This window comes from Engystomops pustulosus, chromosome 1 (genome assembly GCF_040894005.1).
Source record: "Engystomops pustulosus chromosome 1, aEngPut4.maternal, whole genome shotgun sequence".
Classification (NCBI taxonomy): domain Eukaryota; kingdom Metazoa; phylum Chordata; class Amphibia; order Anura; family Leptodactylidae; genus Engystomops; species Engystomops pustulosus.
Window position 1 is genome coordinate 204,596,739 of NC_092411.1, and position 17,075 is coordinate 204,613,813.

General features: G+C 37.7%; 15 non-coding genes across 15 annotated transcripts; all 15 read left to right on the forward strand.

Moving 5' to 3' along the window:
- Nucleotides 1-535: 535 nt before the first annotated feature.
- On the forward strand, nucleotides 536-608 carry TRNAF-GAA (transfer RNA phenylalanine (anticodon GAA)). Its single transcript has one exon. It is a non-coding gene; the product is annotated as a tRNA-Phe (tRNA).
- Nucleotides 609-1,547: 939 nt separating this feature from the next.
- On the forward strand, nucleotides 1,548-1,620 carry TRNAF-GAA (transfer RNA phenylalanine (anticodon GAA)). Its single transcript has one exon. It is a non-coding gene; the product is annotated as a tRNA-Phe (tRNA).
- Nucleotides 1,621-3,051: 1,431 nt separating this feature from the next.
- Nucleotides 3,052-3,124, forward strand: TRNAF-GAA (transfer RNA phenylalanine (anticodon GAA)). Its single transcript has one exon. It is a non-coding gene; the product is annotated as a tRNA-Phe (tRNA).
- Nucleotides 3,125-4,063: 939 nt separating this feature from the next.
- On the forward strand, nucleotides 4,064-4,136 carry TRNAF-GAA (transfer RNA phenylalanine (anticodon GAA)). The gene has a single exon. It is a non-coding gene; the product is annotated as a tRNA-Phe (tRNA).
- Nucleotides 4,137-5,320: 1,184 nt separating this feature from the next.
- Nucleotides 5,321-5,393, forward strand: TRNAF-GAA (transfer RNA phenylalanine (anticodon GAA)). The gene has a single exon. It is a non-coding gene; the product is annotated as a tRNA-Phe (tRNA).
- A 173-nt stretch (nucleotides 5,394-5,566) lies between these two features.
- Nucleotides 5,567-5,639, forward strand: TRNAF-GAA (transfer RNA phenylalanine (anticodon GAA)). Its single transcript has one exon. It is a non-coding gene; the product is annotated as a tRNA-Phe (tRNA).
- Nucleotides 5,640-7,834: 2,195 nt separating this feature from the next.
- Nucleotides 7,835-7,907, forward strand: TRNAF-GAA (transfer RNA phenylalanine (anticodon GAA)). Its single transcript has one exon. It is a non-coding gene; the product is annotated as a tRNA-Phe (tRNA).
- Nucleotides 7,908-9,337: 1,430 nt separating this feature from the next.
- Nucleotides 9,338-9,410, forward strand: TRNAF-GAA (transfer RNA phenylalanine (anticodon GAA)). Its single transcript has one exon. It is a non-coding gene; the product is annotated as a tRNA-Phe (tRNA).
- A 939-nt stretch (nucleotides 9,411-10,349) lies between these two features.
- TRNAF-GAA (transfer RNA phenylalanine (anticodon GAA)) lies at nucleotides 10,350-10,422 on the forward strand. The gene has a single exon. It is a non-coding gene; the product is annotated as a tRNA-Phe (tRNA).
- A 173-nt stretch (nucleotides 10,423-10,595) lies between these two features.
- On the forward strand, nucleotides 10,596-10,668 carry TRNAF-GAA (transfer RNA phenylalanine (anticodon GAA)). The gene has a single exon. It is a non-coding gene; the product is annotated as a tRNA-Phe (tRNA).
- Nucleotides 10,669-11,854: 1,186 nt separating this feature from the next.
- TRNAF-GAA (transfer RNA phenylalanine (anticodon GAA)) lies at nucleotides 11,855-11,927 on the forward strand. Its single transcript has one exon. It is a non-coding gene; the product is annotated as a tRNA-Phe (tRNA).
- A 1,185-nt stretch (nucleotides 11,928-13,112) lies between these two features.
- Nucleotides 13,113-13,185, forward strand: TRNAF-GAA (transfer RNA phenylalanine (anticodon GAA)). Its single transcript has one exon. It is a non-coding gene; the product is annotated as a tRNA-Phe (tRNA).
- Nucleotides 13,186-14,370: 1,185 nt separating this feature from the next.
- Nucleotides 14,371-14,443, forward strand: TRNAF-GAA (transfer RNA phenylalanine (anticodon GAA)). The gene has a single exon. It is a non-coding gene; the product is annotated as a tRNA-Phe (tRNA).
- A 939-nt stretch (nucleotides 14,444-15,382) lies between these two features.
- On the forward strand, nucleotides 15,383-15,455 carry TRNAF-GAA (transfer RNA phenylalanine (anticodon GAA)). Its single transcript has one exon. It is a non-coding gene; the product is annotated as a tRNA-Phe (tRNA).
- A 172-nt stretch (nucleotides 15,456-15,627) lies between these two features.
- Nucleotides 15,628-15,700, forward strand: TRNAF-GAA (transfer RNA phenylalanine (anticodon GAA)). The gene has a single exon. It is a non-coding gene; the product is annotated as a tRNA-Phe (tRNA).
- Nucleotides 15,701-17,075: the final 1,375 nt, after the last annotated feature.

The window sequence follows — 17,075 nt, forward strand, 5'->3', positions numbered from 1 at the left end:
CCTTGCTCAGTATGCAGAGCTTTACACTGAAGATCTTGAAGTACCTGGCTCATCTCTAGGTTTTGCCATGGTATCGCTGAAGCTCTAAAGGTCCTTGCTTCAATGTTAAGCTTTATCTTGCTAGTATATTGATACTTATCAACTAATTTAAAGAAATGTAGCTTCCTGTGAAGTAATTGGAAATTTTCTTGTGCTGGAGAGGACTCTGGTTTGTAATGCAGTTGGATTTCTATGCTGTTGTTGTGTCTTCAATTTTTTAAAAAAGTGTCCCCGCTTACTGTAAGAGGAGGCAGAAATAGCTCAGTTGGGAGAGCGTTAGACTGAAGATCTAAAGGTCCCTGGTTCGATCCCGGGTTTCGGCATCTTTTCACACCATATAAATGTACAAAAATACAACACAACACGTTTAAAAAATTTACTTCCGGTTTGGAAATTTTTGTTATTCTTGTAATTGTATTCACAATGTCTTTGCATTTCTATGATGTGGAACATCTTCAAATTCCCAAAACAGTGACCTCCACAACTAGCAGCACAGGCCGAAATAGCTCAGTTGGGAGAGCGTTAGACTGAAGATCTAAAGGTCCCTGGTTCGATCCCGGGTTTCGGCATGTTCTTCTTTGGATATAAAACAACCGATAACTATTTTGGAAGTCTCCTTTTTCTTTCGTAAATTGATAGGGATGCTCCTCATTCAGGAAAGTACATGATTAAAAGTACCCATTTCTAAATCCATCCCAAAACGTTTTCAGTAGGCTTTAAAACCACCAGCAAGGACTGATGCACTGAAAATCTCAACATCCCTACTTGAAATCCAATATTGGATATGCTTGGTAACCAAAACAATGTGATTGATGAAAGTTTAAAAAGTCTTTCGGTTTTGTTTTGTTTTTTCTTAGTCTATTAGAATTTCCATGCTGCCTGAAAATTGCCAGATTGTTCAAAATGTCCTGAAAAAAATATAGAACATAATTCAATTGAAAACAAAACGTTTTCTCAGAGGCTCAAATGGCTTGGTTGGCAGAGCATTAGGCTTAAGGTCCCTGTTTAGTTTCTGGGTTTTGGAAAGGTTCATATTAAATGTATTGTAACTTTGTGAAATTTAGTTCCCGATGGAATGTCTTCAAATTCTTCAAAGGGAGATCATCTTTTCACTCTCGTGAAGCTAAAATAGTTCAGTGTAAAGAGCTTTACACTGAAGATCTTGAAGTATCTGGCACATCTCTAGGTTTTGCAATGGTCTCGCTGAAGCTCTACAGGTCCTTGCTCAGTATGCAGAGCTTTACACTGAAGATCTTGAAGTACCTGGCTCATCTCTAGGTTTTGCCATGGTCTCGCTGAAGCTCTAAAGGTCCTTGCTTCAATGTTAAGCTTTATCTTGCTAGTATATTGATACTTATCAACTAATTTAAAGAAATGTAGCTTCCTGTGAAGTAATTGGAAATTTTCTTGTGCTGGAGAGGACTCTGGTTTGTAATGCAGTTGGATTTCTATGCTGTTTTTGTGTCTTCAATTTTTTTAAAAAGTGTCCACGCTTACTGTTAGAGGAGGCCGAAATAGCTCAGTTGGGAGAGCGTTAGACTGAAGATCTAAAGGTCCCTGGTTCGATCCCGGGTTTCGGCATCTTTTCACACCGTATAAATGTTCAAAAATACAACACAACACATTTAAAAAATTTACTTCCGGTTTGGAAATTTTTGTTATTCTTTTAATTGTATTCACAATGTCTTTGCATTTCTATGGTGTGGAACATCTTCAAATTCCCAAAACAGTGACCTCCACAACTAGCAGCACAGGCCGAAATAGCTCAGTTGGGAGAGCGTTAGACTGAAGATCTAAAGGTCCCTGGTTCAATCCCGGGTTTCGGCATGTTCTTCTTTGGATATAAAACAACCGATAACTATTTTGGAAGTCTCCTTTTTCTTTCGTAAATTGATAGGGATGCTCCTCATTCAGGAAAGTACATGATTAAAAGTACCCATTTCTAAATCCATCCCAAAACGTTTTCAGTAGGCTTTAAAACCACCAGCAAGGACTGATGCACTGAAAATCTCAACATCCCTACTTGAAATCCAATATTGGATATGCTTGGTAACCAAAACAATGTGATTGATGAAAGTTTAAAAAGTCTTTCGGTTTTGTTTTGTTTTTTCTTAGTCTATTAGAATTTCCATGCTGCCTGAAAATTGCCAGATTGTTCAAAATGTCCTGAGAAAAATATAGAACATAATTCAATTGAAAACAAAACGTTTTCTCAGAGGCTCAAATGGCTTGGTTGGCAGAGCATTAGGCTTAAGGTCCCTGTTTAGTTTCTGGGTTTTGGAAAGGTTCATATTAAATGTATTGTAACTTTGTGAAATTTAGTTCACGATGGAATGTCTTCAAATTCTTCAAAGGGAGATCATCTTTTCACTCTCGTGAAGCTAAAATAGTTCAGTGTAAAGAGCTTTACACTGAAGATCTTGAAGTATCTGGCACATCTCTAGGTTTTGCAATGGTCTCGCTGAAGCTCTACAGGTCCTTGCTCAGTATGCAGAGCTTTACACTGAAGATCTTGAAGTACCTGGCTCATCTCTAGGTTTTGCCATGGTCTCGCTGAAGCTCTAAAGGTCCTTGCTTCAATGTTAAGCTTTATCTTGCTAGTATATTGATACTTATCAACTAATTTAAAGAAATGTAGCTTCCTGTGAAGTAATTGGAAATTTTCTTTTGCTGGAGAGGACTCTGGTTTGTAATGCAGTTGGATTTCTATGCTGTTGTTGTGTCTTCAATTTTTTAAAAAAGTGTCCCCGCTTACTGTAAGAGGAGGCAGAAATAGCTCAGTTGGGAGAGCGTTAGACTGAAGATCTAAAGGTCCCTGGTTCGATCCCGGGTTTCGGCATCTTTTCACACCATATAAATGTACAAAAATACAACACAACACGTTTAAAAAATTTACTTCCAGTTTGGAAATTTTTGTTATTCTTGTAATTGTATTCACAATGTCTTTGCATTTCTATGATGTGGAACATCTTCAAATTCCCAAAACAGTGACCTCCACAACTAGCAGCACAGGCCGAAATAGCTCAGTTGGGAGAGCGTTAGACTGAAGATCTAAAGGTCCCTGGTTCGATCCCGGGTTTCGGCACGTTCTTCTTTGGATATAAAACAACTGATAACTATTTTGGAAGTCTCCTTTTTCTTTCGTAAATTGATAGGGATGCTCCTCATTCAGGAAAGTACATGATTAAAAGTACCCATTTCTAAATCCATCCCAAAACGTTTTCAGTAGGCTTTAAAACCACCAGCAAGGACTGATGCACTGAAAATCTCAACATCCCTACTTGAAATCCAATATTGGATATGCTTGGTAACCAAAACAATGTGATTGATGAAAGTTTAAAAAGTCTTTCGGTTTTGTTTTGTTTTTTCTTAGTCTATTAGAATTTCCATGCTGCCTGAAAATTGCCAGATTGTTCAAAATGTCCTGAGAAAAATATAGAACATAATTCAATTGAAAACAAAACGTTTTCTCAGAGGCTCAAATGGCTTGGTTGGCAGAGCATTAGGCTTAAGGTCCCTGTTTAGTTTCTGGGTTTTGGAAAGGTTCATATTAAATGTATTGTAACTTTGTGAAATTTAGTTCACGATGGAATGTCTTCAAATTCTTCAAAGGGAGATCATCTTTTCACTCTCGTGAAGCTAAAATAGTTCAGTGTAAAGAGCTTTACACTGAAGATCTTGAAGTATCTGGCACATCTCTAGGTTTTGCAATGGTCTCGCTGAAGCTCTACAGGTCCTTGCTCAGTATGCAGAGCTTTACACTGAAGATCTTGAAGTACCTGGCTCATCTCTAGGTTTTGCCATGGTCTCGCTGAAGCTCTAAAGGTCCTTGCTTCAATGTTAAGCTTTATCTTGCTAGTATATTGATACTTATCAACTAATTTAAATAAATGTAGCTTCCTGTGAAGTAATTGGAAATTTTCTTGTGCTGGAGAGGACTCTGGTTTGTAATGCAGTTGGATTTCTATGCTGTTGTTGTGTCTTCAATTTTTTAAAAAAGTGTCCCCGCTTACTGTAAGAGGAGGCCGAAATAGCTCAGTTGGGAGAGCGTTAGACTGAAGATCTAAAGGTCCCTGGTTCGATCCCGGGTTTCGGCATCTTTTCACACCATATAAATGTACAAAAATACAACACAACACGTTTAAAAAATTTACTTCCGGTTTGGAAATTTTTGTTATTCTTGTAATTGTATTCACAATGTCTTTGCATTTCTATGATGTGGAACATCTTCAAATTCGCAAAACAGTGACCTCCACAACTAGCAGCACAGGCCGAAATAGCTCAGTTGGGAGAGCGTTAGACTGAAGATCTAAAGGTCCCTGGTTCGATCCCGGGTTTTGGCATGTTCTTCTTTGGATATAAAACAACCGATAACTATTTTGGAAGTCTCCTTTTTCTTTCGTAAATTGATAGGGATGCTCCTCATTCAGGAAAGTACATGATTAAAAGTACCCATTTCTAAATCCATCCCAAAACGTTTTCAGTAGGCTTTAAAACCACCAGCAAGGACTGATGCACTGAAAATCTCAACATCCCTACTTGAAATCCAATATTGGATATGCTTGGTAACCAAAACAATGTGATTGATGAAAGTTTAAAAAGTCTTTCGGTTTTGTTTTGTTTTTTCTTAGTCTATTAGAATTTCCATGCTGCCTGAAAATTGCCAGATTGTTCAAAATGTCCTGAGAAAAATATAGAACATAATTCAATTGAAAACAAAACGTTTTCTCAGAGGCTCAAATGGCTTGGTTGGCAGAGCATTAGGCTTAAGGTCCCTGTTTAGTTTCTGGGTTTTGGAAAGGTTCATATTAAATGTATTGTAACTTTGTGAAATTTAGTTCACGATGGAATGTCTTCAAATTCTTCAAAGGGAGATCATCTTTTCACTCTCGTGAAGCTAAAATAGTTCAGTGTAAGAGCTTTACACTGAAGATCTTGAAGTATCTGGCACATCTCTAGGTTTTGCAATGGTCTCGCTGAAGCTCTACAGGTCCTTGCTCAGTATGCAGAGCTTTACACTGAAGATCTTGAAGTACCTGGCTCATCTCTAGGTTTTGCCATGGTCTCGCTGAAGCTCTAAAGGTCCTTGCTTCAATGTTAAGCTTTATCTTGCTAGTATATTGATACTTATCAACTAATTTAAATAAATGTAGCTTCCTGTGAAGTAATTGGAAATTTTCTTGTGCTGGAGAGGACTCTGGTTTGTAATGCAGTTTGATTTCTATGCTGTTTTTGTGTCTTCAATTTTTTTAAAAAGTGTCCACGCTTACTGTTAGAGGAGGCCGAAATAGCTCAGTTGGGAGAGCGTTAGACTGAAGATCTAAAGGTCCCTGGTTCGATCCCGGGTTTCGGCATCTTTTTACACCGTATAAATGTACAAAAATACAACACAACACATTTAAAAAATTTACTTCCGGTTTGGAAATTTTTGTTATTCTTTTAATTGTATTCACAATGTCTTTGCATTTCTATGGTGTGGAACATCTTCAAATTCCCAAAACAGTGACCTCCACAACTAGCAGCACAGGCCGAAATAGCTCAGTTGGGAGAGCGTTAGACTGAAGATCTAAAGGTCCCTGGTTCGATCCCGGGTTTCGGCATGTTCTTCTTTGGATATAAAACAACCGATAACTATTTTGGAAGTCTCCTTTTTCTTTCGTAAATTGATAGGGATGCTCCTCATTCAGGAAAGTACATGATTAAAAGTACCCATTTCTAAATCCATCCCAAAACGTTTTCAGTAGGCTTTAAAACCACCAGCAAGGACTGATGCACTGAAAATCTCAACATCCCTACTTGAAATCCAATATTGGATATGCTTGGTAACCAAAACAATGTGATTGATGAAAGTTTAAAAAGTCTTTCGGTTTTGTTTTGTTTTTTCTTAGTCTATTAGAATTTCCATGCTGCCTGAAAATTGCCAGATTGTTCAAAATGTCCTGAGAAAAATATAGAACATAATTCAATTGAAAACAAAACGTTTTCTCAGAGGCTCAAATGGCTTGGTTGGCAGAGCATTAGGCTTAAGGTCCCTGTTTAGTTTCTGGGTTTTGGAAAGGTTCATATTAAATGTATTGTAACTTTGTGAAATTTAGTTCACGATGGAATGTCTTCAAATTCTTCAAAGGGAGATCATCTTTTCACTCTCGTGAAGCTAAAATAGTTCAGTGTAAGAGCTTTACACTGAAGATCTTGAAGTATCTGGCACATCTCTAGGTTTTGCAATGGTCTCGCTGAAGCTCTACAGGTCCTTGCTCAGTATGCAGAGCTTTACACTGAAGATCTTGAAGTACCTGGCTCATCTCTAGGTTTTGCCATGGTCTCGCTGAAGCTCTAAAGGTCCTTGCTTCAATGTTAAGCTTTATCTTGCTAGTATATTGATACTTATCAACTAATTTAAATAAATGTAGCTTCCTGTGAAGTAATTGGAAATTTTCTTGTGCTGGAGAGGACTCTGGTTTGTAATGCAGTTGGATTTCTATGCTGTTGTTGTGTCTTCAATTTTTTAAAAAAGTGTCCCCGCTTACTGTAAGAGGAGGCAGAAATAGCTCAGTTGGGAGAGCGTTAGACTGAAGATCTAAAGGTCCCTGGTTCGATCCCGGGTTTCGGCATCTTTTCACACCATATAAATGTACAAAAATACAACACAACACGTTTAAAAAATTTACTTCCGGTTTGGAAATTTTTGTTATTCTTGTAATTGTATTCACAATGTCTTTGCATTTCTATGATGTGGAACATCTTCAAATTCCCAAAACAGTGACCTCCACAACTAGCAGCACAGGCCGAAATAGCTCAGTTGGGAGAGCGTTAGACTGAAGATCTAAAGGTCCCTGGTTCGATCCCGGGTTTTGGCATGTTCTTCTTTGGATATAAAACAACCGATAACTATTTTGGAAGTCTCCTTTTTCTTTCGTAAATTGATAGGGATGCTCCTCATTCAGGAAAGTACATGATTAAAAGTACCCATTTCTAAATCCATCCCAAAACGTTTTCAGTAGGCTTTAAAACCACCAGCAAGGACTGATGCACTGAAAATCTCAACATCCCTACTTGAAATCCAATATTGGATATGCTTGGTAACCAAAACAATGTGATTGATGAAAGTTTAAAAAGTCTTTCGGTTTTGTTTTGTTTTTTCTTAGTCTATTAGAATTTCCATGCTGCCTGAAAATTGCCAGATTGTTCAAAATGTCCTGAGAAAAATATAGAACATAATTCAATTGAAAACAAAACGTTTTCTCAGAGGCTCAAATGGCTTGGTTGGCAGAGCATTAGGCTTAAGGTCCCTGTTTAGTTTCTGGGTTTTGGAAAGGTTCATATTAAATGTATTGTAACTTTGTGAAATTTAGTTCACGATGGAATGTCTTCAAATTCTTCAAAGGGAGATCATCTTTTCACTCTCGTGAAGCTAAAATAGTTCAGTGTAAGAGCTTTACACTGAAGATCTTGAAGTATCTGGCACATCTCTAGGTTTTGCAATGGTCTCGCTGAAGCTCTACAGGTCCTTGCTCAGTATGCAGAGCTTTACACTGAAGATCTTGAAGTACCTGGCTCATCTCTAGGTTTTGCCATGGTCTCGCTGAAGCTCTAAAGGTCCTTGCTTCAATGTTAAGCTTTATCTTGCTAGTATATTGATACTTATCAACTAATTTAAATAAATGTAGCTTCCTGTGAAGTAATTGGAAATTTTCTTGTGCTGGAGAGGACTCTGGTTTGTAATGCAGTTTGATTTCTATGCTGTTTTTGTGTCTTCAATTTTTTTAAAAAGTGTCCACGCTTACTGTTAGAGGAGGCCGAAATAGCTCAGTTGGGAGAGCGTTAGACTGAAGATCTAAAGGTCCCTGGTTCGATCCCGGGTTTCGGCATCTTTTTACACCGTATAAATGTACAAAAATACAACACAACACATTTAAAAAATTTACTTCCGGTTTGGAAATTTTTGTTATTCTTTTAATTGTATTCACAATGTCTTTGCATTTCTATGGTGTGGAACATCTTCAAATTCCCAAAACAGTGACCTCCACAACTAGCAGCACAGGCCGAAATAGCTCAGTTGGGAGAGCGTTAGACTGAAGATCTAAAGGTCCCTGGTTCGATCCCGGGATTCGGCATGTTCTTCTTTGGATATAAAACAACCGATAACTATTTTGGAAGTCTCCTTTTTCTTTCGTAAATTGATAGGGATGCTCCTCATTCAGGAAAGTACATGATTAAAAGTACCCATTTCTAAATCCATCCCAAAACGTTTTCAGTAGGCTTTAAAACCACCAGCAAGGACTGATGCACTGAAAATCTCAACATCCCTACTTGAAATCCAATATTGGATATGCTTGGTAACCAAAACAATGTGATTGATGAAAGTTTAAAAAGTCTTTCGGTTTTGTTTTGTTTTTTCTTAGTCTATTAGAATTTCCATGCTGCCTGAAAATTGCCAGATTGTTCAAAATGTCCTGAGAAAAATATAGAACATAATTCAATTGAAAACAAAACGTTTTCTCAGAGGCTCAAATGGCTTGGTTGGCAGAGCATTAGGCTTAAGGTCCCTGTTTAGTTTCTGGGTTTTGGAAAGGTTCATATTAAATGTATTGTAACTTTGTGAAATTTAGTTCACGATGGAATGTCTTCAAATTCTTCAAAGGGAGATCATCTTTTCACTCTCGTGAAGCTAAAATAGTTCAGTGTAAGAGCTTTACACTGAAGATCTTGAAGTATCTGGCACATCTCTAGGTTTTGCAATGGTCTCGCTGAAGCTCTACAGGTCCTTGCTCAGTATGCAGAGCTTTACACTGAAGATCTTGAAGTACCTGGCTCATCTCTAGGTTTTGCCATGGTCTCGCTGAAGCTCTAAAGGTCCTTGCTTCAATGTTAAGCTTTATCTTGCTAGTATATTGATACTTATCAACTAATTTAAATAAATGTAGCTTCCTGTGAAGTAATTGGAAATTTTCTTGTGCTGGAGAGGACTCTGGTTTGTAATGCAGTTGGATTTCTATGCTGTTGTTGTGTCTTCAATTTTTTAAAAAAGTGTCCCCGCTTACTGTAAGAGGAGGCAGAAATAGCTCAGTTGGGAGAGCGTTAGACTGAAGATCTAAAGGTCCCTGGTTCGATCCCGGGTTTCGGCATCTTTTCACACCATATAAATGTACAAAAATACAACACAACACGTTTAAAAAATTTACTTCCGGTTTGGAAATTTTTGTTATTCTTGTAATTGTATTCACAATGTCTTTGCATTTCTATGATGTGGAACATCTTCAAATTCCCAAAACAGTGACCTCCACAACTAGCAGCACAGGCCGAAATAGCTCAGTTGGGAGAGCGTTAGACTGAAGATCTAAAGGTCCCTGGTTCGATCCCGGGTTTCGGCATGTTCTTCTTTGGATATAAAACAACCGATAACTATTTTGGAAGTCTCCTTTTTCTTTCGTAAATTGATAGGGATGCTCCTCATTCAGGAAAGTACATGATTAAAAGTACCCATTTCTAAATCCATCCCAAAACGTTTTCAGTAGGCTTTAAAACCACCAGCAAGGACTGATGCACTGAAAATCTCAACATCCCTACTTGAAATCCAATATTGGATATGCTTGGTAACCAAAACAATGTGATTGATGAAAGTTTAAAAAGTCTTTCGGTTTTGTTTTGTTTTTTCTTAGTCTATTAGAATTTCCATGCTGCCTGAAAATTGCCAGATTGTTCAAAATGTCCTGAGAAAAATATAGAACATAATTCAATTGAAAACAAAACGTTTTCTCAGAGGCTCAAATGGCTTGGTTGGCAGAGCATTAGGCTTAAGGTCCCTGTTTAGTTTCTGGGTTTTGGAAAGGTTCATATTAAATGTATTGTAACTTTGTGAAATTTAGTTCACGATGGAATGTCTTCAAATTCTTCAAAGGGAGATCATCTTTTCACTCTCGTGAAGCTAAAATAGTTCAGTGTAAAGAGCTTTACACTGAAGATCTTGAAGTATCTGGCACATCTCTAGGTTTTGCAATGGTCTCGCTGAAGCTCTACAGGTCCTTGCTCAGTATGCAGAGCTTTACACTGAAGATCTTGAAGTACCTGGCTCATCTCTAGGTTTTGCCATGGTCTCGCTGAAGCTCTAAAGGTCCTTGCTTCAATGTTAAGCTTTATCTTGCTAGTATATTGATACTTATCAACTAATTTAAATAAATGTAGCTTCCTGTGAAGTAATTGGAAATTTTCTTGTGCTGGAGAGGACTCTGGTTTGTAATGCAGTTGGATTTCTATGCTGTTTTTGTGTCTTCAATTTTTTTAAAAAGTGTCCACGCTTACTGTTAGAGGAGGCCGAAATAGCTCAGTTGGGAGAGCGTTAGACTGAAGATCTAAAGGTCCCTGGTTCGATCCCGGGTTTCGGCATCTTTTCACACCGTATAAATGTACAAAAATACAACACAACACATTTAAAAAATTTACTTCCGGTTTGGAAATTTTTGTTATTCTTTTAATTGTATTCACAATGTCTTTGCATTTCTATGGTGTGGAACATCTTCAAATTCCCAAAACAGTGACCTCCACAACTAGCAGCACAGGCCGAAATAGCTCAGTTGGGAGAGCGTTAGACTGAAGATCTAAAGGTCCCTGGTTCGATCCCGGGTTTCGGCATGTTCTTCTTTGGATATAAAACAACCGATAACTATTTTGGAAGTCTCCTTTTTCTTTCGTAAATTGATAGGGATGCTCCTCATTCAGGAAAGTACATGATTAAAAGTACCCATTTCTAAATCCATCCCAAAACGTTTTCAGTAGGCTTTAAAACCACCAGCAAGGACTGATGCACTGAAAATCTCAACATCCCTACTTGAAATCCAATATTGGATATGCTTGGTAACCAAAACAATGTGATTGATGAAAGTTTAAAAAGTCTTTCGGTTTTGTTTTGTTTTTTCTTAGTCTATTAGAATTTCCATGCTGCCTGAAAATTGCCAGATTGTTCAAAATGTCCTGAGAAAAATATAGAACATAATTCAATTGAAAACAAAACGTTTTCTCAGAGGCTCAAATGGCTTGGTTGGCAGAGCATTAGGCTTAAGGTCCCTGTTTAGTTTCTGGGTTTTGGAAAGGTTCATATTAAATGTATTGTAACTTTGTGAAATTTAGTTCACAATGGAATGTCTTCAAATTCTTCAAAGGGAGATCATCTTTTCACTCTCGTGAAGCTAAAATAGTTCAGTGTAAAGAGCTTTACACTGAAGATCTTGAAGTATCTGGCACATCTCTAGGTTTTGCAATGGTCTCGCTGAAGCTCTACAGGTCCTTGCTCAGTATGCAGAGCTTTACACTGAAGATCTTGAAGTACCTGGCTCATCTCTAGGTTTTGCCATGGTCTCGCTGAAGCTCTAAAGGTCCTTGCTTCAATGTTAAGCTTTATCTTGCTAGTATATTGATACTTATCAACTAATTTAAATAAATGTAGCTTCCTGTGAAGTAATTGGAAATTTTCTTGTGCTGGAGAGGACTCTGGTTTGTAATGCAGTTGGATTTCTATGCTGTTGTTGTGTTTTCCATTTTTTTTAAAACGTGTCCACGCTTACTGTTAGAGGAGGCCGAAATAGCTCAGTTGGGAGAGCGTTAGACTGAAGATCTAAAGGTCCCTGGTTCGATCCCGGGTCTCGGCATCTTTTCACACCATATAAATGTACAAAAATACAACACAACACGTTTAAAAAATTTACTTCCGGTTTGGAAATTTTTGTTATTCTTGTAATTGTATTCACAATGTCTTTGCATTTCTATGATGTGGAACATCTTCAAATTCCCAAAACAGTGACCTCCACAACTAGCAACACAGGCCGAAATAGCTCAGTTGGGAGAGCGTTAGACTGAAGATCTAAAGGTCCCTGGTTCGATCCCGGGTTTCGGCATGTTCTTCTTTGGATATAAAACAACCGATAACTATTTTGGAAGTCTCCTTTTTCTTTCGTAAATTGATAGGGATGCTCCTCATTCAGGAAAGTACATGATTAAAAGTACCCATTTCTAAATCCATCCCAAAACGTTTTTAGTAGGCTTTAAAACCACCAGCAAGGACTGATGCACTGAAAATCTCAACATCCCTACTTGAAATCCAATATTGGATATGCTTGGTAACCAAAACAATGTGATTGATGAAAGTTTAAAAAGTCTTTCGGTTTTGTTTTGTTTTTTCTTAGTCTATTAGAATTTCCATGCTGCCTGAAAATTGCCAGATTGTTCAAAATGTCCTGAGAAAAATATAGAACATAATTCAATTGAAAACAAAACGTTTTCTCAGAGGCTCAAATGGCTTGGTTGGCAGAGCATTAGGCTTAAGGTCCCTGTTTAGTTTCTGGGTTTTGGAAAGGTTCATATTAAATGTATTGTAACGTTGTGAAATTTAGTTCACGATGGAATGTCTTCAAATTCTTCAAAGGGAGATCATCTTTTCACTCTCGTGAAGCTAAAATAGTTCAGTGTAAAGAGCTTTACACTGAAGATCTTGAAGTATCTGGCACATCTCTAGGTTTTGCAATGGTCTCGCTGAAGCTCTACAGGTCCTTGCTCAGTATGCAGAGCTTTACACTGAAGATCTTGAAGTACCTGGCTCATCTCTAGGTTTTGCCATGGTCTCGCTGAAGCTCTAAAGGTCCTTGCTTCAATGTTAAGCTTTATCTTGCTAGTATATTGATACTTATCAACTAATTTAAATAAATGTAGCTTCCTGTGAAGTAATTGGAAATTTTCTTGTGCTGGAGAGGACTCTGGTTTGTAATGCAGTTGGATTTCTATGCTGTTTTTGTGTCTTCAATTTTTTTAAAAAGTGTCCACGCTTACTGTTAGAGGAGGCCGAAATAGCTCAGTTGGGAGAGCATTAGACTGAAGATCTAAAGGTCCCTGGTTCGATCCCGGGTTTCGGCATCTTTTCACACCGTATAAATGTACAAAAATACAACACAACACATTTAAAAAATTTACTTCCGGTTTGGAAATTTTTGTTATTCTTTTAATTGTATTCACAATGTCTTTGCATTTCTATGGTGTGGAACATCTTCAAATTCCCAAAACAGTGACCTCCACAACTAGCAGCACAGGCCGAAATAGCTCAGTTGGGAGAGCGTTAGACTGAAGATCTAAAGGTCCCTGGTTCGATCCCGGGTTTCGGCATATTCTTCTTTGGATATAAAACAACCGATAACTATTTTGGAAGTCTCCTTTTTCTTTCGTAAATTGATAGGGATGCTCCTCATTCAGGAAAGTACATGATTAAAAGTACCCATTTCTAAATCCATCCCAAAACGTTTTCAGTAGGCTTTAAAACCACCAGCAAGGACTGATGCACTGAAAATCTCAACATCCCTACTTGAAATCCAATATTGGATATGCTTGGTAACCAAAACAATGTGATTGATGAAAGTTTAAAAAGTCTTTCGGTTTTGTTTTGTTTTTTCTTAGTCTATTAGAATTTCCATGCTGCCTGAAAATTGCCAGATTGTTCAAAATGTCCTGAGAAAAATATAGAACATAATTCAATTGAAAACAAAACGTTTTCTCAGAGGCTCAAATGGCTTGGTTGGCAGAGCATTAGGCTTAAGGTCCCTGTTTAGTTTCTGGGTTTTGGAAAGGTTCATATTAAATGTATTGTAACTTTGTGAAATTTAGTTCACGATGGAATGTCTTCAAATTCTTCAAAGGGAGATCATCTTTTCACTCTCGTGAAGCTAAAATAGTTCAGTGTAAAGAGCTTTACACTGAAGATCTTGAAGTATCTGGCACATCTCTAGGTTTTGCAATGGTCTCGCTGAAGCTCTACAGGTCCTTGCTCAGTATGCAGAGCTTTACACTGAAGATCTTGAAGTACCTGGCTCATCTCTAGGTTTTGCCATGGTCTCGCTGAAGCTCTAAAGGTCCTTGCTTCAATGTTAAGCTTTATCTTGCTAGTATATTGATATTTATCAACTAATTTAAATAAATGTAGCTTCCTGTGAAGTAATTGGAAATTTTCTTGTGCTGGAGAGGACTCTGGTTTGTAATGCAGTTGGATTTCTATGCTGTTGTTGTGTCTTCAATTTTTTAAAAAAGTGTCCCCGCTTACTGTAAGAGGAGGCAGAAATAGCTCAGTTGGGAGAGCGTTAGACTGAAGATCTAAAGGTCCCTGGTTCGATCCCGGGTTTCGGCATCTTTTCACACCATATAAATGTACAAAAATACAACACAACACGTTTAAAAAATTTACTTCCGGTTTGGAAATTTTTGTTATTCTTGTAATTGTATTCACAATGTCTTTGCATTTCTATGATGTGGAACATCTTCAAATTCCCAAAACAGTGACCTCCACAACTAGCAGCACAGGCCGAAATAGCTCAGTTGGGAGAGCGTTAGACTGAAGATCTAAAGGTCCCTGGTTCGATCCCGGGTTTCGGCATGTTCTTCTTTGGATATAAAACAACCGATAACTATTTTGGAAGTCTCCTTTTTCTTTCGTAAATTGATAGGGATGCTCCTCATTCAGGAAAGTACATGATTAAAGGTACCCATTTCTAAATCCATCCCAAAACGTTTTCAGTAGGCTTTAAAACCACCAGCAAGGACTGATGCACTGAAAATCTCAACATCCCTACTTGAAATCCAATATTGGATATGCTTGGTAACCAAAACAATGTGATTGATGAAAGTTTAAAAAGTCTTTTGGTTTTGTTTTGTTTTTTCTTAGTCTATTAGAATTTCCATGCTGCCTGAAAATTGCCAGATTGTTCAAAATGTCCTGAGAAAAATATAGAACATAATTCAATTGAAAACAAAACGTTTTCTCAGAGGCTCAAATGGCTTGGTTGGCAGAGCATTAGGCTTAAGGTCCCTGTTTAGTTTCTGGGTTTTGGAAAGGTTCATATTAAATGTATTGTAACTTTGTGAAATTTAGTTCACGATGGAATGTCTTCAAATTCTTCAAAGGGAGATCATCTTTTCACTCTCGTGAAGCTAAAATAGTTCAGTGTAAAGAGCTTTACACTGAAGATCTTGAAGTATCTGGCACATCTCTAGGTTTTGCAATGGTCTCGCTGAAGCTCTACAGGTCCTTGCTCAGTATGCAGAGCTTTACACTGAAGATCTTGAAGTACCTTGCTCATCTCTAGGTTTTGCCATGGTCTCGCTGAAGCTCTAAAGGTCCTTGCTTCAATGTTAAGCTTTATCTTGCTAGTATATTGATACTTATCAACTAATTTAAAGAAATGTAGCTTCCTGTGAAGTAATTGGAAATTTTCTTGTGCTGGAGAGGACTCTGGTTTGTAATGCAGTTGGATTTCTATGCTGTTTTTGTGTCTTCAATTTTTTTAAAAAGTGTCCACGCTTACTGTTAGAGGAGGCCGAAATAGCTCAGTTGGGAGAGCGTTAGACTGAAGATCTAAAGGTCCCTGGTTCGATCCCGGGTTTCGGCATCTTTTCCACCGTATAAATGTACAAAAATACAACACAACACATTTAAAAAATTTACTTCCGGTTTGGAAATTTTTGTTATTCTTTTAATTGTATTCACAATGTCTTTGCATTTCTATGGTGTGGAACATCTTCAAATTCCCAAAACAGTGACCTCCACAACTAGCAGCACAGGCCGAAATAGCTCAGTTGGGAGAGCGTTAGACTGAAGATCTAAAGGTCCCTGGTTCGATCCCGGGTTTCGGCATGTTCTTCTTTGGATATAAAACAACCGATAACTATTTTGGAAGTCTCCTTTTTCTTTCGTAAATTGATAGGGATGCTCCTCATTCAGGAAAGTACATGATTAAAAGTACCCATTTCTAAATCCATCCCAAAACGTTTTCAGTAGGCTTTAAAACCACCAGCAAGGACTGATGCACTGAAAATCTCAACATCCCTACTTGAAATCCAATATTGGATATGCTTGGTAACCAAAACAATGTGATTGATGAAAGTTTAAAAAGTCTTTCGGTTTTGTTTTGTTTTTTCTTAGTCTATTAGAATTTCCATGCTGCCTTAAAATTGCCAGATTGTTCAAAATGTCCTGAGAAAAATATAGAACATAATTCAATTGAAAACAAAACGTTTTCTCAGAGGCTCAAATGGCTTGGTTGGCAGAGCATTAGGCTTAAGGTCCCTGTTTAGTTTCTGGGTTTTGGAAAGGTTCATATTAAATGTATTGTAACTTTGTGAAATTTAGTTCACGATGGAATGTCTTCAAATTCTTCAAAGGGAGATCATCTTTTCACTCTCGTGAAGCTAAAATAGTTCAGTGTAAAGAGCTTTACACTGAAGATCTTGAAGTATCTGGCACATCTCTAGGTTTTGCAATGGTCTCGCTGAAGCTCTACAGGTCCTTGCTCAGTATGCAGAGCTTTACACTGAAGATCTTGAAGTACCTGGCTCATCTCTAGGTTTTGCCATGGTCTCGCTGAAGCTCTAAAGGTCCTTGCTTCAATGTTAAGCTTTATCTTGCTAGTATATTGATACTTATCAACTAATTTAAATAAATGTAGCTTCCTGTGAAGTAATTGGAAATTTTCTTGTGCTGGAGAGGACTCTGGTTTGTAATGCAGTTGGATTTCTATGCTGTTGTTGTGTTTTCCATTTTTTTTAAAACGTGTCCACGCTTACTGTTAGAGGAGGCCGAAATAGCTCAGTTGGGAGAGCGTTAGACTGAAGATCTAAAGGTCCCTGGTTCGATCCCGGGTCTCGGCATCTTTTCACACCATATAAATGTACAAAAATACAACACAACACGTTTAAAAAATTTACTTCCGGTTTGGAAATTTTTGTTATTCTTGTAATTGTATTCACAATGTCTTTGCATTTCTATGATGTGGAACATCTTCAAATTCCCAAAACAGTGACCTCCACAGCTAGCAACACAGGCCGAAATAGCTCAGTTGGGAGAGTGTTAGACTGAAGATCTAAAGGTCCCTGGTTCGATCCCGGGTTTCGGCATGTTCTTCTTTGGATATAAAACAACCGATAACTATTTTGGAAGTCTCCTTTTTCTTTCGTAAATTGATAGGGATGCTCCTCATTCAGGAAAGTACATGATTAAAAGTACCCATTTC